Source organism: Xiphophorus maculatus, chromosome 17 (genome assembly GCF_002775205.1).
Source record: "Xiphophorus maculatus strain JP 163 A chromosome 17, X_maculatus-5.0-male, whole genome shotgun sequence".
NCBI classification, from domain to species: domain Eukaryota; kingdom Metazoa; phylum Chordata; class Actinopteri; order Cyprinodontiformes; family Poeciliidae; genus Xiphophorus; species Xiphophorus maculatus.
The window spans coordinates 8,409,810-8,434,140 of record NC_036459.1 but is presented as its reverse complement, the minus strand read 5'-3'; the positions used below and the strand labels follow the sequence as shown (position 1 = coordinate 8,434,140).

At 36.7% G+C, this 24,331-nt stretch overlaps 1 protein-coding gene across 1 annotated transcript in view; it reads right to left on the bottom strand.

The window, feature by feature from the left end:
* Window positions 1-12,141, bottom strand: part of LOC102225705 (muscarinic acetylcholine receptor M2-like) — a 79,504-nt gene extending 67,363 nt beyond the window's left edge. Inside the window, exon 1 of the mRNA XM_023349931.1 lies at window positions 11,878-12,141. The gene's annotated coding sequence lies outside the window, so the exon portion shown is untranslated. The remainder of the gene's footprint in view (window positions 1-11,877) is intronic.
* Window positions 12,142-24,331: the final 12,190 nt, after the last annotated feature.

Genomic DNA, 24,331 nt, shown 5'->3' with positions numbered 1-24,331 from the left:
AAACAATGCAGTGCTGTTTATCCTGTGGACGCGTTGCTTGACCCTATTTCCTGCGCATTATTAAATAACACTCTACATCTTCTTATTCCAGTGATGTCTACAACTGTCCCTAGGGAACCTCAAATAAGGGGAAAAAAGGCAGACTTCCACCAAATGCCATCAAACAAGTCAGTGGTATTTACTACTATCATCTGGATTTTGTCTCAAGTTTACTTTAAAAGGACAGACCTGACAGAGTCAATGAATTAAACCGGCCAACCACATAAAAGGTAACTATAGTTTATAAAACCTGAGACTATTAAACAAACACTGGGTGAACTTGGTTACACCTGGGGCATAAACAGGTCCTTGATTTGCAAAAGAAGAGCTGACCCAGTTTGCAATAAAAGTGACAGTGATTGTTGCTGGACTAATTAATGTTAACCCCATCTCTCCTCCACCAGTTGTCCAAGATTATGCACCAAAGTTTCAAGGTGACAGGAATGTTTGCCGTTTGATTTTATCCACAATAACCAAGGTCAGAGCGGGAGTTAATCTGATGTGTGTGTACACAGTACTAAGCTTTGTGTCAAGTCATCTGCCTTGTAGGCAGCAGCTCTAATTCAGCTTTGATATCACACATGCTCCATTGTTTCACTGGAGATGTGAAAAGCATAACTGTTTCACACTGTGCTGGGCGATTTCTAAACGCCTGGAAAAATTTCAACTGTGTGTTTTTTTTCTCTCACGCTTATTTTGAACTTCAAAGACACAAACTTTTTTGGATTAATGATCATCTAAAGCAGCGGGAAACAAGTTACAGTGGATATAAAAAGTGTGCACAGCCCAGTCAAATGCCAGGTTTTGGTCAAAAGATGAATTGTTTTAGAATTTTCACACCTTTACTGTAGCCTGCTGTATCTTGTACAACTGAAATGAACAACAAATAAATCTGTTGGAGCAAGATGGCGCAACTTAAAATGACCTAATTACATAAATGTGCACACCCTTAAGCTAATACTCTGATAATTCAACTTCTGATGCAGTTTGTGCTTTCAGTCTTCTTGTTACACATTTATTTAAATTAAAGAGAATCTGATCAACCTCAAATCAAGTTAATCTGTTATAATAGGGTCTTCTTGAGTGTTATGTGGTATTGTATCAGTGACTAACCAAAAATCCCCAGCTTTATTTCATTCAGTGGTTTTGATGTACATGGTTTCATTGCACATAGAGCTTTTGCGACTAACTACTTTTACTACTCCCCTTTTTAGTGTTTTCATGTTTTCAATAAGATGCTAGCACAAAACCTTCATGAACATACATTCCTACAGAAATTCATGACAATTTATCCAAAAGACACTTAAATTACCAGTCTGAAAGAAAGAAAGAAATTAAGAAATCAACAGAATCCAGGCAGAACAAGCGAATCTATGTGAAGAGAACCAAGAAATGCATTAAAAACATAAAGTGCCTTCATTGGGTGATCATTCCTATTTATCGGCTTCTGCCAGGCCGGTAATTACAACAGCAATACCTCCAGGAAGACAGTTTGACTGTTATTGCCTTTTCAAAAGAAATCAATTCATTGGTTGCACTTAAAAGTAAATTGATTGATGTTGGTTTAATTGCAATGCGTCACAAATACTGTCAGACAATCTGTGGTAAATCATCAAAACTTGATTGTAAATCGAATGTTATGTGCAACAAGATTCCTTGCTGCCTTGTTTTTCTTTCTGAATCATCTTTTGTATCTGATGTCATTTCTTTCTTCCAAGATCAACTCCAAAGCTTCTGTCAAATCGGAACGAAAAGTAACCAAAGTCTTTTTATGATTGGCTTTCGTCCCCTGAAATACCGAGCTCGTTCCCTGTTGGCTAATTGCTTGTTAGTGCTCCTGGGCAACAAGAAGCAAAAGTCACACAGGGCTACTTCAAAAACGCCCACGCACGCAGCATCTGCGGCGACTCACTGAGATATTAAGGCGCTCTGTCATGTTTGTGCCATTTACGTTACAAGAGTCTGCGACAACCAGTTGGGGTTTCTGTTGTTGAAATTTAAACGGAAAAAAATTAGACATCAGAAAGACATCCCAATCTTAACCCAATCCTTTCTTGAGTTTGTGTCCTCATTTCTAAACTCTTGTCGAACTGTTAAAAAAAACAACTTTTTGTGTAAATGCAGCCTAAGTGGGTTTATATTCTTTGGTTAAAAGCTGTGCTGTTATTTTGGTCCCAAATGTTTTTGAATGTTCTGCGTGGAGGTAGTTGGCTCTCTGGCAATTTGTAATCGCATCTCCCTGTCAAGCACAGGTGACAGTAGATTGGTCTAGTGAAATCTGAATGCTTCATGGAACAAATGATAACAGTCCAGCCAAACACTTGAAGTGGCCGTCTGGAATTTTCTGGCAGTGAGGCTCCGAGTAATTGGGAACTGGGAATGGAGGCCCAACATTAATGCCGGATGAGCGGCAAGACTGAGGAACACCTGAGGTTTTTGGAGTGTACATCACATTTGGAGGAACCTCCAGAGATCTTTAGAGCGTTGCTATGAATCCTGCCTCTGCTGCTGCTGCTTCGATGCTGTGTAGATACAGAAAATAAATGCTGCAGAGAAAGGACGATCCAGTTCAGCAAAGTTCCTCCGCCAAGGACGATCTGCATCAAGTTTGATTAAAAAGAAAACCCGGCTCTGTGATGTGAATAATAAGGACAAACAGATTATAATGTTTTGAAGCTCTGGGACATTTTTACATTCTTGTCTAAGAGGCACCGCTAAAGAATCTTCACTCCATGTCCTGCAATTCAATATCACAGCACAGTCATGCACTAATCATTGATATAAATGCTTCTTTGAGCCATTGCCAAACCTACAATTTTTTATACACGTACACACACACAAATATGATGTGTGTTTCATAATAAATGTTTCAGCTGTAATTTGTAACTTCAAAAATCTATACTGTAACCTATCTGAAATGTAAACAGTTCTCTCAAAATATTGCCACCCTGATTTGTTTAAATATATATGCATGCATTTATAAACCCACTCTAGAAATATAAACAGTTTGTATGAGTTGTTTTATCAAACATTAATGGATGATTAAACCATTTAAATTCCTCTTTAGATGCCAAACCTTTACATTTATAAACATTTGCACATAGAAGACAATATAAACATTATTTGGTTGAATGTATTTCTATTTTATTACAGCTGTTTATGGAATTATCATTTATTTACAATATATACATTCTGAAAAATGTAGTTTCTTTTTTAAAGACATGAATAAATATGAAGATTGTGATTATCTCTTTCTGTCAGGCTAGTTAAACAATGGTGTGGAAGTAGACAGTGTTTCTAACTGATGGATCATGTTAATGGATTAAGTGGTGGTAATGATCCCACAGAACATGATAATGCAGTTCCTTTCAGCTCAATACAATATTTAAGACAATTCAGGCACATAGAACGTTGATTGAACGCAAAGTTGCATTGTGAGACAGTTGATTGCCTTTTCATTGAAATTGCAGGCTGCCACTGTGGAAACAATCCCAATATGTGGAAAATTAAAATTGTAAAGGTAAATGGACTTGGCAGGAAATGGTGGAGCTGCTGTGTTACGAAATGGTGCAGAATGAGACTGATGTACTGATGTCCAGTGTTTTCTGACGATATTCACTGTTAGTTGTATACAGCACTTTTAGGATTTATCAAGTTACCTCCACAAACTTTAGTGTTATTATGAATAGACCAACACAAAGAACTAGCAGGGTTTCCCTCTGTGTATTATAAGTCTGGCCGGCCACCAAGCTATTCTTGTGTCCCCACCAGGCTTGGCATTGTTATTTTTTATTGTTTTAATTTTTGCCTTTTTAATACTTTATATTTGGTGTTTAGGCATTAATCTTCCAGGCTTCCAATAATGCATAACCATCAAGTAATATTTTGAAATTTTAAAAGATTTTTAACAAGGTTCTCAACAAAAGTAGGTACATTGTTCAACTAAGAGCCTCTACATATACCTACCAAGTAATTTATGCCCTTTTACCACATTTCTACCTAACAACTAGTGTTAGAGATTTTTTGGTATTATCATTTTATTATACTGACTGATCTGTGGCAGCAAAGAAAATCTTTACTAAGAGTAAAATTTGAGTTTGACTTGTAATAAAATATGTTGAGCTTTCATATTACAGCTCAAGACTCAATTAGTGTAAGGGTCTTGGGTAGTTTTGGTCATGTGTTTATTTCTATGTTCCTTTGATTAGATCAGCCTTGTTTCTGTTTTCCTTTCATTAAGTTTTATGATGATCCTTATGAATATTTATTCGTTGTTAGTGTTCGATTCATTTCCTAATCTTCTGTTTACTCTCCCTCGCCCCCTGGTGTCATTCTCCCTCTCTTTCTGCTTTCTGCTCTCTCCCTCCACACCTGCAATCCATTAGCTAATCAGCACTTGTCCTTTGGTCTGTTGTATTTATACTCCTCTTCTGTTTTCCTTGCTGGTTCCTCCTGTTACATCCTGTCATTTTCCTCCTGGTACCCAGACTGTATGTAAGTTCTTGTAAAAAATATTTTTTTTCTTTAAATATCACCATCTACTCAACACTCCATTCTCTCTGCATTTGGGTCCACCATAACCTCCACAAACCATGAGAATTAGTGAAATCACAGTGTCAACATTGGTCTTTTCTTTAGCTTTACTGAAACAAAATGGAGCTGGAACTGATTTATCCTGCAGATGGTGGTAAAATCAAATAAAGAATGTGCCAAAAAATGTAAAATATCCACTAATGTTTTTATCCACAGTGATCCATAAATGTGAACGTGGGCTTAATAGCAGATTTCCTAGACACCCTAAGAAGAAACTGAATCAACAGTTGGAGATAATATAGTATAAAATAAGTATTACTGTAGAATGTAATTTACTTGAAGTTAAGTTTTATTATCGAATCTGAATCTACAAGTTGGACAGAATTACTACCTCTAAATGTATTCAGTGTGTCCATATGGTCTCTTTTTTGCAAGAATATTCTGAAAGTGCAACATTAAGGCTTAAAATGGGCCACTTTGTTTACAACTTGCTGCTGTTGCTCTCATGTGGAATTAGTATCTGCTAACGCGGGTCTGAATTAATGAGAAAGTATTGATTTACGACGTCTGAATTGGTTCCAGAGCCATGAATACCAGTTTAATCACAGAGCCAGTTCCTTACCTGTAAATTTATTCACAGACTGATGGTGAATCATGTCTTAAGCACCATTTTGCAAACAAGCTTCTACATGTTGCATTTGAAATGTGAGCTTCATGTATTTGGGGAATTGTGTCTTTTCGCATGAGCTCATCCTGACAGCAAACTTCATCAGATGACGAAAAGGTTTTATGAGCAATTCTTACGCCACTGAAACTATTCATATGAAGGTGAAATGTGCTGACTGAGTCCTTAAGTACTTCTTATTCCTCCAATCCCAAGTCCTTTGTTCCAAATGCAATTACTTGTGTATGTTTCATCTAACGCTCTCTGTCTACAAGATAATGACCTTAAGGAAGAATCGCCCTCCTCCCATCCTTCCCAATCAATGCCACTTCATGCAGTGGTTTAGCAGCACCTCATATAGCATAGCTCTGCAGTCATTCAGCATCTGATAAGGAGGATAACAAAGGGTACAGTGGCCACTTGTCCTTCCAGCTGAAAAAACGGCCTCAGCATACGGAAATCGGAATGCTTTGAAGTGAGGAAATTTCACCATGTGAATATTTAGGGTTAAAAAACCATTTGCAGTTCTGACATTTATCATTGAAGCATATTAAATTGTGGTTTTGAAATTATGTATTTGACGTTTATTTTACACTGATAACAGCAGACAATGTTGTTTAATCTTAAAAGTTGCAATTAATTGCAAGAATGAACATGTGAACATAAATATACAGCGATATGAAAACGTTTTGGCACTTAAATGTTTGAAATCATCAAAGAAATGTTAAAATAAAATACAATTTATAGATGAGGCCATAACCTGTAGCATCAAGAATTGACATAAACTTTACTGGCAACGTGTTAAATGATCTCAAAATGAAACGCATAAAAACTTCAAAGGAAATTAAAGACAAAAATAAAAACAACGTTTTTGACATACTGTATATCTGTCAAAAAAAAGTGCAACAAAGTAATTCTGGAACTGCAGTGAAATGCAATGTGAGCTATTATCCACAAAAACAGAAAAACTAATGGAACGGTGGCGAACCACTCCAAGAGTGACAGGCATATCAAAATGACTCAACTCAGCCAGAAGGCCATAAAAGGAAACCAGCACAACATCCAAAGCACCGCAGGCTTCATTTGCTCCAGTTAAACTCAGTGTTTATGATTCAACAATAAGAAACAGAAACCAGGCAGAAATCACATCAATGGGAGAGACCTAAGGCAAAAACAATTGCTTACCAAAAAAATGAATAAAACAAACAAAAGACATGTCCCAAGATTTGCCAAAAATATACTGGTAGTATAATATACTTTTGAAATTCCAGACTTTTTGGAAAGTATGTAGACTGGTGAGATAAAATTGGGACTTTTTGGCAGATCGTAACATCTGATGCAAACCTAACACGGTAATTCCAAAAAATATTGTGTCCCCAATCAAATTATGGAGATAATGTCATGATTTTAGACTGCTTTGCTGTGCCTGACCTGGAATACTTGATGTAATAGATGGATTAGCAGAAAATGTGAGTAAAAACAATTATTTGAAGAAGAATCGGTGAAAATTTCATGGTGATTTAAAACACCCTTCATCTTTGAGGCAGTTGTTGCAACCAAGTTGGCATAATCATCTAAAATATTTAGTGAGGCATTACTTTTTCACAGAGTCAAGTAGACCGGAGCACACTCAATATGCTCAAAAATACACAACATCCCAGCGAGTCGAATACTCTTCAGCAACTTGCACCTCAAACATGAACTTTTTGTACCCCTCAAAAAACTATTGAGATATTAATTATCCTTCTTGGCAGAATTTGTAAATTTCATTCCCACAGTTGGTTCCTCTATCACTGATCTGACTTTAAAGCATTGTACACAAGTTAGAGCTTCTAAAAACCTTATTCTAGTTGTGTTTTTCTGCTCCAAATCCAGTTTTGTTACATTTTTCTGTTTGGAATAATGCAAAACCTGATCACAGAAAATGGAAGAAGCTGAAATTCTAGTGCCGTTAGCCATCATAAAGTGAGCCTGAACTGAGATGGTGAAGACCAACAAAAAGTCCCTGTTCAAGAGAATCAACACATTTAAGGTGAAATTTGCAGTTACTTATAAAGACAGGCTAAAAGTCTTCTGGATGATCAGACAAAACCAAGACTGAGTTATTTGGCGAAAATAAGGAGAAGAGTGTATGAAGAAGTCAATAGAAGGCAGTTCACACCTGTTGACGTCTAATCAAGCATGGTGGTGGCAGCATCATTCTGTGGGACTGTGTTATTGCCAGTGATACTTAATAATTACAAAAACTAGGTGAAATAATGAATATAAAAGGATTGCTGGCTAATTTATTAACTTTACCTCAAATCTACCGCTCTCCCGCTGGAACTTGGACAAAACTGGACTCTCCAACAGAACAATGATTGTTTTTGAAACGATAAAGTAAGGGAACATTAAGCCTTTAGAAATTCTTGATCTCAAATATAATAGTCATGTGATCTAAGTACACTTTTTAAAGGGTCATTTAACCAAATAATAATAGAAAAATATGTCTATTTGAGCTTGTATGTACCTCACTCTGTGAGGTCTTGTGCATCTATTTCTTTCTTTTAGGATTTATTTTGGAATTTATTAAATGTGTGTTTGATCATAACCTCTGCATGCAAACGAGTGGAACTGCAGATAGATATTCATCATCCTCATCCAGTTCTCCACATATATGTGAATGGTATGTTTACTGTTACGTAAACCACTTCACAGAATCGCCTTTCATCTCTCCCTTTGAATTTCCATACATTAGTCAAGCCATTCTTCTGCTTCTGCTAAAGTGAACCTTCATTCAACACCCAGTCGAAAGCGAACAGACCCCCCCCAACTCATCCACACAAGGCAAAAATAACATTTTAATTATGTAAAAAAATAAAACAGGGGTGTAATGACAGGAAAAGAAAGCGATTAGAGCAGGAGCTCGGTAGCGAATAGAGATGCCTGCTGTGGTTGAAAGCGTGATAATTAGAGATTCCTTTCTGTGAGTGCCAGATACAAAGATTCGCTAATGTGCACTGAGCACAACCGGGATGCCCGTGTCCATGGAATAATGTCTAAATTTAACTTTTGCAAAAAGCAACCTGGTCTCAAACACTGATTCCACAGCTGCCAAAAACACAGATTTAGAAATATGTGCTCAATGTGCATTCATGGTAAGTAGCAGCTTTGGCATGAGCCTCCTCCTTCTGTCTCTTTTCTCTGTATTCCATATGAATGTTGCCAAGAAAGCAAGTAATTTGCACTCTTTACACGTTTGGCTATTATGAAGCACAATGACGGCTGACGTCTTCATATGATAAAACTGAACTCAAACCTGCCAACATGTGTTTTGTCCACAGGGGGCAATGTGCTCCACATTTAGGCTCTGTTCATGTTTGGCTCATAAACAGGCAGATGATGACAATCGTCACCATACTTTGATCAGTGATGACCAAAATATTTTTAACACAAGTATCGTCAGAGTAGAACATCTGTTTAGTGATATGAGTTGAGTCGGTGGAGGAGGTTTGAATTGGGGCAAATCACACAGCTGTCCTTGGAAAACCTGAGTAGGTTTACAAAGTCTGTAACAACAAAAACAGAAAACTAATCAAACAGCTCTACAGTCACGCAGCAAGCAAACCTAATCCATCACTATCAGCGTGGAAGACAGGACGATAAGTGAAAATAGACAGCAGAAAGTCCAGAATACGTATTGGAAGATACACAGAGAGAAAGCAGCAGAGATGAAATGCAGTGGTGAGACGTGGGTTGGAGTTTAGCAAAGGCTTACAGAAGTAATAGATCACAGCCAAGAGGCAATTTAGTTAATGATGTCAAAGCCCTTCCTCTAACCCAACCAAAGCAAAGCAAAATTTTTCTTGAACATACCCAGAAAAGATCCAAAACATCCAAAGATATCAACCAATGTCTGAGATTAAAAGTTGATTGGGAATGATCAAATTTCCTGGTACAGTTGCATCAACATTTTTGGGTAATTCTTTTTAAAGAAAGATGAAAACATTTCTAAAATATGTTGCAGTTAGGATGAAAAAAAAAAGTTAAACATAAAAACAACTATATTTTAGGTGGCCAATGTCTTCCAGCTATAGATAATTATAAATCTATTTGATTGTAAATACAGGAACTTGGTTTAGGAAGAGCAGCAACCTTAACGAGTCCCTTGGTGCTAGCTCGTAAAGCTAATCCTCGCGAGGCTAATAGGCTTTGAAATTACAATATGAAGTCATTTTGGTTACAAATTTAACTTGTATAAAGTAAGTGGATAAGTTTACTTGTTTTGCACTTAAATGACCTTTAAGGAAATTAAAAATTGTGGCTGACAATTTGAGTATTAACCAAATAGTACAGAAAAGTACATTTACATTCTCACCATACCATTACTCAGAAATTTATAAATCCTGGATTTATCAATTTCTTAAAACTTTAAAGTACATTAAAACTTTATTTGTCCTGCACCCAACTTAAAGTAATAAGTATCAGATTTTATATGATTTCTTGTGAACCTATAGTTCAAACACAAAAATACCTGAAGTTGATTATTCTAAGCTTGCTACAAATTCTTGAAAACAGAATTAGAAATTTTAGACACTTTAATTCTATTTGTTGAAACACATAAAAGTGATCACTTTTAGTGTTTCTTTTTTTTACAACTACTTTTTTAGAATTTATTTAGCTAAGTGCAGATTTTTTTTACTACATATTTACTTTTGTAAAAACAAGCACTTTCTCTCATCTCACGTTTGTATTTGGTACAAATTCTGAGGAGGCCCCTAGGACCCCAAACTTGTTGATTCATGACCCATAATTGGCCCCCCGACCCCAACTTTAGAACCATTGTTCTAAATTGCAGCAGCTTGGATTTCTTGACCATAAACTCCAGCTTAACAGCATAAAATTTGTATTCCAATCACAAATGTCTTATTCCTTTCATGAAATTGCAGAACTGAAACTCAGAATCGACCTTCCCACCTGACATGCATCCGTAAGACACCAAGGCGACACCAGCCCACTCTTCAAATAAGTCCAATTACAGCTGGGAACTCAAAGTCAAGCCAGAGAGCTCATTTAAACACACAGCACTGAATAAAAGTGAACATACTGTGTTGCTTCTGCTGTACAGCTCTTCTAAGCAAAGCATTATAACCTCAAATTATTCAAATGTACATTTCGTCAGATGCCCCAGCAGCTGTTGGAGTAACAGAATAATTGTCCTTCTTATCAGTAGAAGCAGAAATGATTTCCTCTCCACATCCATCCATCCATACAGCAACAAGAGTCATCAATTCCATACAAACCACTGAATCATGCAAATTCAATTTTCTTTTAGCATCTCAGGGAAATAAAATGGTCAGACTCTAAAACCTACCTCAGCCATCACTAGTTACCCCACCGCTCTGATGATCGCAGCCAACACTGAAAACGAGAAATCTGCCCCCTTCCGCCAGAAACCACCAAGCTGCTCTAAGTTGATGTTTTGTTTAGAAAAGAAGTGAAACGCGATGGAGCCAAGCACGATGACGCTACGAAGAAAACATACATCTAAGTGAAAATGAATATTGCTCCCTATTAGGGTCATAAAAAAAATACATGTCATCTATTTTAGTGCGTGACTTTAAAGATTCGAGCATAAGAAATTATATTTATGATAAACAAGTACAACCGCATGTGAAAGACATGTTGTTCCAAATCCAGTCTGTGGCGCCGTTTTACGCACATCTGGCGCTGCTGCGACGCAAATCTTTCCTATTTATCCCATCTTTAAAAAAAAAAAAAAAAAAAAAAAACGCGCTTAACGGTTCTTGGTACAAAATTTACCATCACTGCCGAACATTTGGCGGATTTAATCAATTGCATAAACGGAAACTATAATGTCTGCGCGTCTCTTTGAAGCGTCTGTTTGGAATGATATAGATATAGATATATATATCTATATCTATATAGATATATATATCTTATTAAACACCACTAAGCTTTCTGTGTCTGTGTTCGGCTGCTGTACATTAATGGGTTTAGGTTTAATGACACGGCGGAAACCAAAAGATGAAAACTTGATTCTGATCCAATTGGTTCAGGACAAAATAAGTTGGTTTTTCTTGGAGATGCGAGGGCGCGTGTATCCAGAGCGCATTGAGAGCGCAAAGGCATAATAAGCAAAGAAAATTCGCATTTGCACAGATTCACAAAATGCACCACGTCCATCACTGGAGTCCCGGAGATGCTCCGAATGGCACAGTCAGGCAGCTGAGGATCAGGCATCAAATATTTCACTTACATCACCGCTAAACGGACAAACAGCCGCGTTTTTTCTGATCATCTGATCAATAAAATGATCAGGAAAAACTTGCACACCTTTGTGTGTTTTTTCAGGTAAGTTACAACCGAGAAACGGAGAAGAACAACAACTTTATGAAATTCTGCAAGATTTCTTCACGACATTGTTACCATGGATGCTAATTAAACTAGAAATGTGGCGGTCAGCATCTAAAAAGTCTGAGCTTCAACCCTTAAATCCTCCTGTAGAAATGATCCACGCTATCTGTCAGAAAGGGGGAAAAAACGCTCAATTTGGAGCTTTTAGATGAACCAGTTACTGGCTGCGTCAGGATGCAGGTCGGCTGTTGCACATGAGTGAGGGGGAATAGATCGAAGCTTACCCGCGCAAATGCTGTCCCGATGGCGTCTTTTGGGTCGCTTCATGCCACGGTGGCTGCATGTCTGAGGACATGCTTGTGGAGACGAGGTTCTGGAGACGAAAGCGCGTCGGCTGCGCAGGAGAGAGTAGCGAGGAGGAGGAGGGGGGGCGGGAGTGTTGGAGGCAGAGAGAGAGCGCAATGGAAAAGAGGGGAGATGTGAAAAGTGAGGAGGCATTTCCAAGACTGCGATGAGTCAGTTATTATGTTAAGGAAGTAGAGACGGCGCGTCATTAAAATAAACCAATTCAAAGGTGAAGTAGATTTGGTCAAAATCCTGCCCGCAAAATCACAATTTAATAGAAATTAAACTTGTAGAAAAAAAACTGCACCCAACAAGAAAGCTCTCAAATCTAATGCTTTATTATTTCTATTCCATAGTGGATATTGTTCCCTCTGGTTTGATGAAACACATTGCTTTTAATTAATTAAGTTGTTATGACAAAGTCAAATATATACAGACACACAAACTCACACGCATATATATATATATATATATATATATATATAACATTTGGTATATATATATATATATATATATATATATATATATATATATATATATATATATATATATATATATATATATATATATATAGATGTAACCCACATGTATATGTGTGGTACTGTTAGTGGTATTTTATTTCTGTAGGATTTTGTTTTGTTATTTAATGTTCCCAGCAATTTAGTTATATTTTCATTTTGAGTTTTCTTGTCATACCAGAAACCGCCAGCAGGTGGCTTGTGAGTTACACTCTGGTTTAGACAGCAGGAAACTATTATAAGAAGAAGAAGAAAACCGTAGCTGGCAGTAGCACGTTGTGCGAATTACTGCATGCTATAAGATAAATTCTTGATTAATTCCGGTAACGGTTAAGAGAAAAAGAAGATCCGTGACCTGATCCCTGGCAGTAAAACACATTTTTACTGTGATTTTCTCTGGTGAGTGTTGTAACGTGTTTTTGCAACCGAAATTAAGCTAATGCTAACTGGCGTCATAGGCATTACTGCTCATATATTCCGACAAGGAAGAACAGAGAAACGTAAATAAAACCAATCGGAGAAATGTGTGAGATTAAAATGATGATTTTCACTGTATTGCATTTTTTTGTTATGTACAAACTAAGAGGTCGGATACAGTGTGATACGTTTGTTTTGCAAGCTTGCCATTAGTTGAATGTTATTTTTGTGATAAATGGAATTTATTGCTTCCTGCATACTTTTGAAACTTAATAGTTAATTAAGTTCTATATATATGCAGGTGGGTTTTTTTCAGAACCCCATGCAACTTTGAAGACTGTGCAGCTGCATAGCATCGCAGGCCTGGATTGGATTGCTGAGCTCCAGGGTTCAACCCAAGACCTGGGACTGCTGGATCCGCTGCCTACTTTGCTCTGGATAAGATAAGATTTTGGATCCAAAGAAACACATGGCCATTTAACAAAGACTTGACTGACTGACTTAAATTACTGAACTAAGAAAACAAAACTTCCAAAGGACGAACTGAACTATAAGGAATCTGAACCAAAAGAAAATACACTGCCTGATAAAAAAGGTGGACACTTTATGTTGGAACAAAAAAAACTGTACCGTAATATTCTGTTTCAAGTTGTATTAAATAATCTGTTCATTCTTGATAGTATGGTTGTTTGTACTTATTATCCTCCTTTTTGAACTTAGAAAGATAGACTAACTGTAACTTCAACATTGAAATCTAAGTTTCTCAACTTATCTATTCGTAAGTTACACTAGTTGGTTACATATATATATATATATATATATATATATATATATATATATAGGGTGACACCGAATGTTATAAACATGACAAAAAGACCTGTCTGCTCGCGTTCGGAAACCTGAAGACCAGAGCCAAAAACACAGCAAATTCACCCACCACATCCATATATATATAATTTTTGATTTTTTTATTCCCGCTTACTTTTCATTATTTTAAAAACTGCTCAAATCGAGATTAGTAGTGAAAAAATAATCAGAATGTTTTACTGACATCTACTGGGGGAGAACTTGTTGTTTCCCCCTGTATGCGCGTGTGCCAAACAGAAACAGCAGTGGAGGAGTGGGCACGTGTGCTGGGCCAGAGCACTTTACAGCAGATAGATCCCCATAGCATGATGCTGTCACCACTATGTTTCACCCTATGTAAAGATGAAAGCCACTGATCAGTTCCTGCCTCATTTCTGAACAGCTGAAACATTATGTTCTCATTTGGGAGCTCCAACCTCCATTACCTAATGAAAAAAAAAAAGCAATGGGAAACTTTCTAGGCTCACAATGAGCAGATAACTTTTTTATTGAGCTCTGTGATGACCTCTGGCTTTGCCTTCCTGAGCACAATATTCACCTTTCATAGTTAGTCAGTTTCAAGCACCAGAACTAATAATCTCTCAGTCGGAGCTCATCTGAAGGACATTTCTGTTTTATTCTAATGAATGTGCTCCAAAATATAAACAAATATAAATTCATATGCATTCAGATTTGAGAAAAAAAGTGACTTTTGAAACGTGCCATTCTGTGTCAGCAGTAAAAGAAAATGCATTAAGTGGAAGTTGTTTAAGTTTTGCAAGTATACTTTAGTTCAACTATTTAACAATGTAGCTACAAAATCTAAGTCTTCAGTTTTCTGAAATGAAGACAGCTTGGATGTAAAACGGGAAAAATGAGGAATTAAATAATGCACAAAGTACAGGTTGTTCTCATCTTGTCACAGATGTTTTGACGCATTGTGACGTGTTTTCACAGCGTTAGAGCAGCTCCAGGAAGGGTGACGCCGAATGTTATAAACATGACAAAAAGACCTGTCTGCTCGCGTTCGGAAACCTGAAGACCAGAGCCAAAAACACAGCAAATTCACCCACCACATCCTATTCACAATACATCTGCAGCACATGACTCACTGTTTAGGCACACAAAATGTTCATTGCTCATATAAGTGTGTGTATGTGTGCATGTTGGTACTGAAAACAGTCACCTGATTGGCCGTGGATGGATCATGTGCTCCTGTGTTATGCTGATGAACATGACGGCCTCAAAGGCCGGCTTGAGTGCACTGCAATTAGTTAGAGAAAATCACAGTTTTAATGGACTCTATTTTTTCTAAATTAAGGGACACGGTGAACAAAGAGTCATCTTGTGCACTATCATGTAAATGGGAAATACATCGGATATGTGCATATGTAAAAATAAGTGCTAATGTACTTTTCTTTTATGGCATCAGAATTGTTGAGGCTACTGTTTCATCTGATCCGATGACATTTGTTTTAAACTGACAGCAGCATTTATTTTATTTATTTTTTTGCTCAACTTGTAGATTTTGATCTTTTCCAGCCGTTCCATCCCGGATAAAGTGATGTCTTTATTGTTCATCAACGCGGAGATGGAGATTTGTCTTTGACAGAAATCATCTTTACATTTGCAAATTGAAACACCACAAATAGACGCTATAGATAAAACAATAAGTTCACAGGCTTGGAACTAATAAAGACATCCAAACCTTTGCTAAAATTACTGTAAAACAGAAAAAAATTCTGAGATTTGATTCTGGAAATAAGATGATTCATGAGGAACAAAAAGCTAAACAAAATGAACAGATTTATTTTGATATGGAACCACGTTTTCACAATAAATTACTAGCCAAGCAGTTTAAAATCTCTATATTATCGCCATAATAAGCCACATAATGGTTCCCATCCAAAAGATACTCTGCACAAGTCAAAAATCTGAAAAACAAGAACACTCTTAATATGTTGAAACACATTTTTTGTGGATGTTTGAGCTGTTTGTAAGAATTACTTTTAGAAATATTAGAAGACGAGTCGAGAGAAGACCGAACACTTCTTTTGTCTTTTATTGTTTTCAAAAAATATTCGTGTCTTATTAACAATAAATAATGCAACCTGGTTTATGGAAGATTTCTCAAAGCATTGGGAAATGTCAAACAAACGGAGAGCCGTTTGTTTGACATTTCATGAAGCGGTCATGAAGAGAATCACATGATGGAAAAAAAGACAACAGGCTTCAGCAGCTCTCCAGAGCACCGAAGATTTTTCTTTTAATTTTGAAAAAGTATTTTCAACAGTTCTCTGGCACCAACGTCACATCATCAGCAGTTCTGTCAGTATTACAGTTTTTTACAAAAACAAAAAGTTTTAGTTCAATAGATGGGGGAAAAAAAATCTCTGATAAAGTTTAGTTTCAAGACCTGAATAGTGTATTTACAAATAAAGAAATACAATGAGCCACTGTAATTATTTTACACAAACAATATCTACTGACTACAAATTAATACAGATAATTATTTTTTTTTTTAAAAACAAAGTGAGTGAAATCAAACCAAAGATTCAGTTCACCTCCACCCTCATAATTAGCTGACTGGTCTGAACCAATCAGGTGGATGTTAGAGGAATCCCTCAGGTGAACTTGTTTCCTGTCATCATGTCTGCTCTCTGTGAATGTTGCCTTCAGGAAGTTGACTTGAACGAGAAAGAGGTTAGTGGATAAAGAATAAAATAGGAAAGTTAGCATTGGGTGTGTCGTGAAATTTATGTCTCATTTTATGGTTTTAAATGTGATAAAACATGATGTGGTGTAAAAGCTACCTGCATTTGAGCACCTGGTTTGTTTGTTTTTTTAAACTACAACCAAATTTCAAACTTTTTTTTTTCTTTTTTTTCCGTCTCCGAGTGTTTCCATTTAAGCTGTTACACTTCAAATCTGCATTAATGTCACTGATCGTTGAGCTTAACTACTTGAAGTGAAGTTAAAGTCTGCTGCCAGTCACAACGAGCAATTTGGAGCGCTTATTGATTACTGGGCTGTCCATCAATGCACAGCCGTCAAGGGACTCCGACATGAGGCTGAAAAGCATGAAGTGCCAGTTTATTAAATGCCAGGAAATAATCCTCATGATGTCTTGGAGCAGCTCTCCAACAGTAAAGGTATAGTGTCCTGAAGTCTGGCAAGGAGCATCTTTGGTTGGAGAAAAAAAAAATCAGACTGGTCAGTAATTGTCCTCATTGTACCAATAAATGTACGTTAGAAATTATACTTATATCCTTTCCAAATTTTGCTTGAATTAAAATATTAAGTTGGACTTGATTTTCCCGTTTCACGTCGTCCAGTTTCAGCCCAAACAGCTCTGGAGAATTTTCCAACCAGAATTTGATGTGCTTAGTGTTCTGGGTTGTTTTGTGTTTCCTCTATGTTTGTATTTTTTTATTTTTTTTTATTTATTTTCCTCTCGGTCTCGTGTCCTTCACCTGTAATTAGTTCCAGCTGTTTGTTATCTCCTTGATTGCTCCAGTGTGTATATATGTTCTTGCCTTTGTCACAATCTGCATTTCCACTGATCATATGATTGCACAATTTGACATTTGAAAAATAAATTTGCATATTGGAAACATTCTAATTTTGGAAAAAGTTTTGATGGTTAGATGAGGTATTTTATTTATTTATTTATATTTATTTTTTTGGGCCGTAATGAAATTGCAATGGAAACCCGTTTTTCGTGCCACATGTGGTCAGCAACCGGGCAACAGTTGTTGCGTCCTCGCAACAACTTAGCAAATTATGACCCATGGATATCAAAGATATATTTTTATCTTTTTGTTTGACATTTACATACTATTAAGGTCTCAGTAAATGTTAAATTTTAGCAACCAGAAAATAGTGCGTTAAACTTTGAAACACATTCGCTTGAAAATTTTGCTGGATGTAAAATTATACAATACACTCCTAATGGATCTATTTAAATAGTTTTTCATCCATCCACTCAGCGGATGGACAGGTCATGAGGAGCAGCTCTGAGGAACAAGCTGGTCTTTGTGCTGAGGAGTGCTGCTTTGGTTACACAACGACCAGATGGCCTTTTAAAATATCTGTGGCGGTCCACACACTCGCAGCGTCCATTCAAAACTACCAAACTCTCAGGGGAACTTTAGCTTCAAGGGATTCAGAAGAAAAGTTGCTTTATTTCTCAGCTGCTGAACAGTTAAAATCAATTTCATTATACTTACTAAAACTGAGAGGTTCAAATAGAAATTGATTTTTTTAACTTCACCAGCACTCAAAGCACACGTTTTCAATAAACATTCTTCTCTGATCGATTAAAAAAAGGTAGGATTTTTTGTTATAAGGCCATCTTGTGCTCTTTGGTTTTTGGCAAATCACTTTCGTCGTTCTTTTTAATCCTTTCTGGATAAAAGTAACAAAAAACAGATGCAGAAAAGAGAGGACATATTGGAGGTGAAATACAATAAACAAAACCAATTGAGACGACAGAAGAGCCAATCCAAGCAACTGTCACACAATTTGACGCGCAAGCTAATTAATTACCCTCCTGATTCAACAATGAAATGACAGTCTTCATTTTTCTGAATCATAATCATCGTTGTTCGCTCTCAGAAATTACATGTTTTCCTCGTCATTGGGTGCAAATCTTCCCTCTTACCTCCGTTTCCTGTTTGCCGTCCTTTGAGTGAAGGGAGTGTTGTATACGCATCAGCCATTTTGAAGTATGGTGACTTGTCTCCTGCTTGTCTAAGATTTGCTGAGCTTTTGAATGTTTGTGTTTGGCAGGCCCATTAGCATGGGAAATGCTCCACTTCATCAGGACCCGACACCCCAGACACGCCCAGGAATCCTAAAAACGTTGTTCGTTGCATTTTTTCCCTCCGTTTTTCCTTTCAATACCAAAACTAATTTAGCCCACTATTGCACATTACTCAAGTTTGTAATACACGACTGTATATACATTTGAAATTTGTCATTTATAACTAGCATGAGAGATGACTTTTAACCCCTCTTATTTCTTTCCTTTTTAGTTTTTGTTTCAACCAACAGGGTTGCTGCTGCTTTGGCTAAATAAAACAGAAGTGCTATGTTTAGCTTGAAATGTTAGTCAAAGACTTCTTATTGTCTCTAACTGGGTAAAAACACCTGCAAGGTGGCAGCAAACTGTTCAAATTAAACAACCATATTGTGAAAAGAAGAAACTGCATTAGTTCCTATGGAAAGGTCTGTCACTTTTAAACCAAATGTGGTGTAAAAAAACACTTTAGCACTTTTTAATATAAAAAAAAAAAAAATCCAGAAAAAAAACACTTAAGTACTTTGCTGTGAAAAAAAAAATATTTACCTTCTTACTGATTTCTTTTCTGGTTTTATGTCACACCTAAATGTTTCAGGTAATAAAATCTAATTTATCTCTGAATACAGATAAGTTTTTATGATCCCAAATTTAGAAAAACTGTTGGGGGTTTTTCAGTCTTGGTGGCAACAATTGTAATCAATTATTTACAGTACTTAGCAGTAAATCACTCCATTTTCCATTCTAGTTTTAGTTCAGCCACATTGCATGATTCTTGAGTTTGAAGGGCATGACGAAACATCTCAGTTGGGTTTAAATCTGAAGTCAGAGTGGGGTCTTCTTGATGTCCATCAGATCGTTTTCCTGCTGCATAACCCATGTGTGTCTGACATTCAGGTTCTTCTTCATGTTTGTCCCACAAAGAGAGAAATTCATGGTTCCTTCAAATAGGGCAAACCGCAGAAAAGCAGCGCCACACGGTCACAGTGAAACTGGGTTTGAGTATTTTCTCACACCACTGTACTATATTTCTAACCAGAGGTCTGTTCAAATAACAGACGACGGTGGAATTTCTCGATTTGTGGGTATTCCTCTTCAGCTGAACCATGTCAGTACAGCTTGTTATGACTTCTGCTGTTAATCTCATGAAGTCTTTTGACGGTTTGCACAGAGCGCGTCGTGTCTACCCAGCTTTCAGTTCCTACATCAAGCTGATTGGTTTCCTGGTCAGCTTTTGTCCAAATGTCTGTGGTTGTGTCTCATTTTGCAGCAGAGAAATCTGTTGGAAAACCTCTGGAGAAAGGGTTTCCTTCTCCTCTCTTTTTTGATGCTGTTCTTCAACTTTTAGATGCATTTCTGATGATAATTTGGTCATTAGACAGAGTCTGTAGAACTTGATTGCAGGCTAAGGAAGAGAACAATTCATTTGATTCGATTGTTTTGGACCTAAGACCATCCTAAGGCACTGTGAGTTTCTTAGGGCCCTCACACCACCAGGGGGCCCCTATGAGCACCAAGCTAGTATGATAAAAATATTTCTATATTTAAAAAACATTGAATATTATCAAACATGAAAAAACTATTCAAATTCAAAGAAATGGGATTGTTTGCAAAAGGAAAACCCTTTGTAAAAAAAAAACAAAAAAACATGAGATACAGCAACCTTGAACTCCTGTATTTGTGCATCACAATTGTTTATAAAGTCTCAGTATAATCTGTTTTAAAGGACAAGTTTCCACTGATTGATCAGCTGAAGTATAAAAAAGTGGGAGAGGGTGAGACGTTGTTTTGAGTTGAATGAGAGTGACCACTGCAGTGAAATGTGTAGAGTGATATAGATCTGTGAAAGTCCTTAAAATCCGATCACCTTGAATTGTAATGGGCCAACAATATCTCATAATAAGAGGTAACAGTATTTTACAAAACTTATGATCAGGTACTGCCTTTCTGTCACTCTGAGTTCTGGGTTTTCCCTTATTCTTCTCTTCTGCTCTTTTCAAAGGGATTCGGTTGGATTTACATGGAGGAATGTTGATTTTGTGCTGTGTTGATTCCACGAGGTGCTTTGGATCACTTGGAACAAAGATCCCAGGTATGTAGAAGAGAAACGACACCACAGACCTCCTGCACCTAAAGGTCGGTACCAAGTTCTTTCTTTGCCACATATTAATTTTTTGTTTCATACTAAACTCATCTGAAGTGTTGGAGACAGAAACATTTGACAAACTCCACCTATTTAAGCTTGTGACATTAAAGCAGTTTTCTTTCTTTTGGCATCAACTACTGACATTATGATGCAAAACTTTGTAACTAACATGCTCTTTTATTATATGTGTTGGTGAAATGAAGTATGAGTTAAAATATTGATTCAGTTCCATTCATGTAATAGGAATTGTTGTCTTTGCCAGTAAAAATGGACTATTTGATGCTAAAGAGTTTTCTGGAATGTTTTTTTTTTGTGCACCACTTCTTAGTCAGTGTGTTTGTTTCAGAGCAAATAAGATCAAATTATTTCCACTTTGGTCTCATGAAATAGTCACTTTTATTATAAAAGAAAGATGGAATCTGAAAATGGAAATGAGATCATGACTTACACTTACAGAATAAATCGGATTCCCCAAACAGTAATATGTAACTGTAAATACAAGTACAAATCTGTTACTTTTAATCCACTGGGCATTTTATATGCTCATTACAACAGATGTATTTTTCTATCTTTGAGTGAGGAAGGTGTTTTCTATGTGTTTTTTTTTAAACTCACCTTTTCTCTATAAAGAAAGGGGCAAAGGGATTGAAGTGGTTTATCTAAAATGCCAGGGGTTAATTGCTCTCAATCCAGGATCTGCTTTTGAATGTTTCCACGTCTCCAAATTAGTTCATTAGCAATTCTTTGCAATTCTTTTATAGTGTCTTAATTGAGGGTAATTAAGTGAAGTGATGGTATTAGTGGATTGGTGGACAAAGCATCAAAACCTTTGCACAGGGTGTAGCATACATGAATATGTCATTAATGGTGACACTCAAGGAAAAAGAAAAGCCTCCAACCCCTCTTTGTGCGAAGGCTTCAGATGGGCACCACACATTTGCCTGAAACGCTTTTTGTTATTTAGATAAGTGGGATAATTGCGACGTCGCTGAATACAGTTCCAGAGTGCAGATGTGCAGCAAAGCTGTGGCAAAATTGTGCAAACTAGCAAGATTTGACTTGGTGTGTCACGCCTCAGAGACCCAAACCTTTCCGCTGAACCAGCTTCATTCACAGGAAGACGGGAGTTAACCGCAGACAGAATGACATGCAGAGTTTAAAAGAAACAGAAACGTAGTGTCAAGAAATATTGAGATTACTATCTCTTCAATTATTTTAACCTCAGCATAGGTAAATTAATTGAATACTTTTGGTAGGTACGTATTTCTGACCAATTATCAAATGCAAAAGTATCACAAATTACTTTCTGTAATAATGTTACAATCTCAAATTTTGTTTAATTTTGGTGGCAGTTCCTGCTTTAGCTGGTCGGACCTTATTAAATATAATAAATTAGGATCCTGTACCATAACCTTGTGATGGTGAATATAATCTGATTCATATTTGTAAAGTGTTTCTGCGCACTCGAAGCCAAATATTTATAAAAGTACCAAGAATCAATAGTTATAAAAGAACTGAACTAAAAAAACGCATTAATGCTGCTGCTCCGTCTAGAAGAGGATAATAATCATTTACTACTCCAATATGCAATCACACTAATGCATGACGTGTTGTTTCTATGGTGCATCTTCATACTCCATTGAAATGTAAGGACATTTTCTGTTTCTATGGTTTATGTATCTTCATAACTGCCTTACAATTTATGGTGCATTAATATACGAAGCGATTACTCTCCTATTGTCTTCAGGTCAAACTGACACAATGACTGCTGGACTTTTTCTTAATTTATTTGTGGATTTGTCACTATTGAAATTCTTTTTATTTGTGTTGCATTTTAAGTTTTTCTAATCTGTCTTGCCGCCTGTTGTTTTCAACAAATATTAGTTATTGTTTCATTTTCAAACAGTTTTTGTTTATTGCTGCAACTTTTGGTAGCATCTCTTGGTTTATTGCTGTTTTGGGTTGTTTTATGTCTATAGTTTGTAAACTTTTCTGGTTTCTGTGTCGTCGTTTCCCTGAAAAAGCCTAATGTCATGAATTTTGCTTCATGTAATTTGAATAACTGAAGTTAGACTGGTTTTAACGCCATTAGATTAAAATTATGACGGTGAAGATGTGTCCATATGTGGGAACAAAAAAAATTAAGACATGAAGGTAGAAAGTGATGTATATATTTTTTCCTCATTAGATTTCTAAAACTGAATAAGATTTTCCTTGTGAGTCATTTAGTGTAAAATGTGTTGTCAGCCAGTCTGTCACTCAGCCCATTTAGACCAAAGATTTTTTTCGCAACAAAAGATTTTGCCTACAAAAGCCGAAAACTGCAGTCTGAATATTTCAATGCATCTCTGAAGCTTTTTGTGACGGGTAACATTCACGAATTCAGCGTTCAAAGAAGTCTGGACTCAACTGTGCAATAATTTGATGATATTTTTCATCACAATCAGAGAATCGCTAAATAAAATTAAATAAAATGCTTGAAAGGAAAGAGAAGCTCAAGATCAGCCAATTAAAACATAAATAGTGCTAAAACTTGGTCTGAGTCAGAAAGTGGCATACCTCTGGATTTATTCTTGCAAGACAAATTGCCTTCACTTGTAGTGGTGACAACTCTGAATGGGAACAAAATTAACATCAATTATGGGCATTGATGCTTAAAGCACACGCCGCTTTGATCTGTAACCTTTGAGCTGAAAAAGTGGCTCCCTGTGAATGGACGTGGTCAGTCATCCCTCTCTTGGAACCCATCCAACCTTCTCGTTGCTCTCACAACAAAGGCTAGCAAAGAAAACAGGACACACTTGTCTTAGCTGCACAGGTTGCTGGTTTGGCTCTCCTCCAGGTCTGCGCTGTCGAAGATACTCTGGTTCCTTTTCCCAGCGTGTCCACCTGTGACTGCAAAGCACCGGCCATGAGCCGCTACATTTTGTTTCTGCTGATGGTTTTTGTAGCATCTGAAAACCTTTTGCAGCAATAACTCATCAGGACAGTTGCTTTGATTTAAAAGGAAAATGCGCCTTAAGAGGCAATTTGACCTTTTGTTACCTCTAGCTGAGGTGAAAATACTCGTATTAAAAGTTATAAATCTTTTGAGCGAACAGAAACACATTCCCTGTGAGCAGACGGATGATATTTAAAAGTTAAACATTTGTTTCTTTAAGTATCATTCATCTTATCCCCCTCAGTGTTTTACAAACTTACATTTTTTCTTGCCTAAGCTTTTTCACATCGGAAAATTGCAGCTCCACCCCTATATCCCCAATGAAGTGTAATTTGCTGAAAAAGCAAGTCTAGCTGTTTGATTGTGACAGGAACCTTCTCTTATCATTTAGAGTATGATTATAGTTAAAACTCTGTGGGTATGAGCTGTGAAGTCATCAGAATGGAAAACAGTCCCAAGGTTGCAGAAGTTTTTGTCTCCATAAAATCTGTGAATGCAGCATTACCCTGTAAGAACTTCTCTGCTTTTCTCCAGCCATATTTCTATCTGAATATTAAGTCATTAATATTGTGGGTAAATACAGTTTTATGAATTTGCTTTCATGTCGGAGACTTTGCTGTCAGGACATTTTTGATGAGCAGCCATTAAAGCTCACACAGTTTGGTGTTTTGGTACATAAAATTATCATTCTTCTGCAACTTCTGGCTTCTGTTGTGAGCTACAA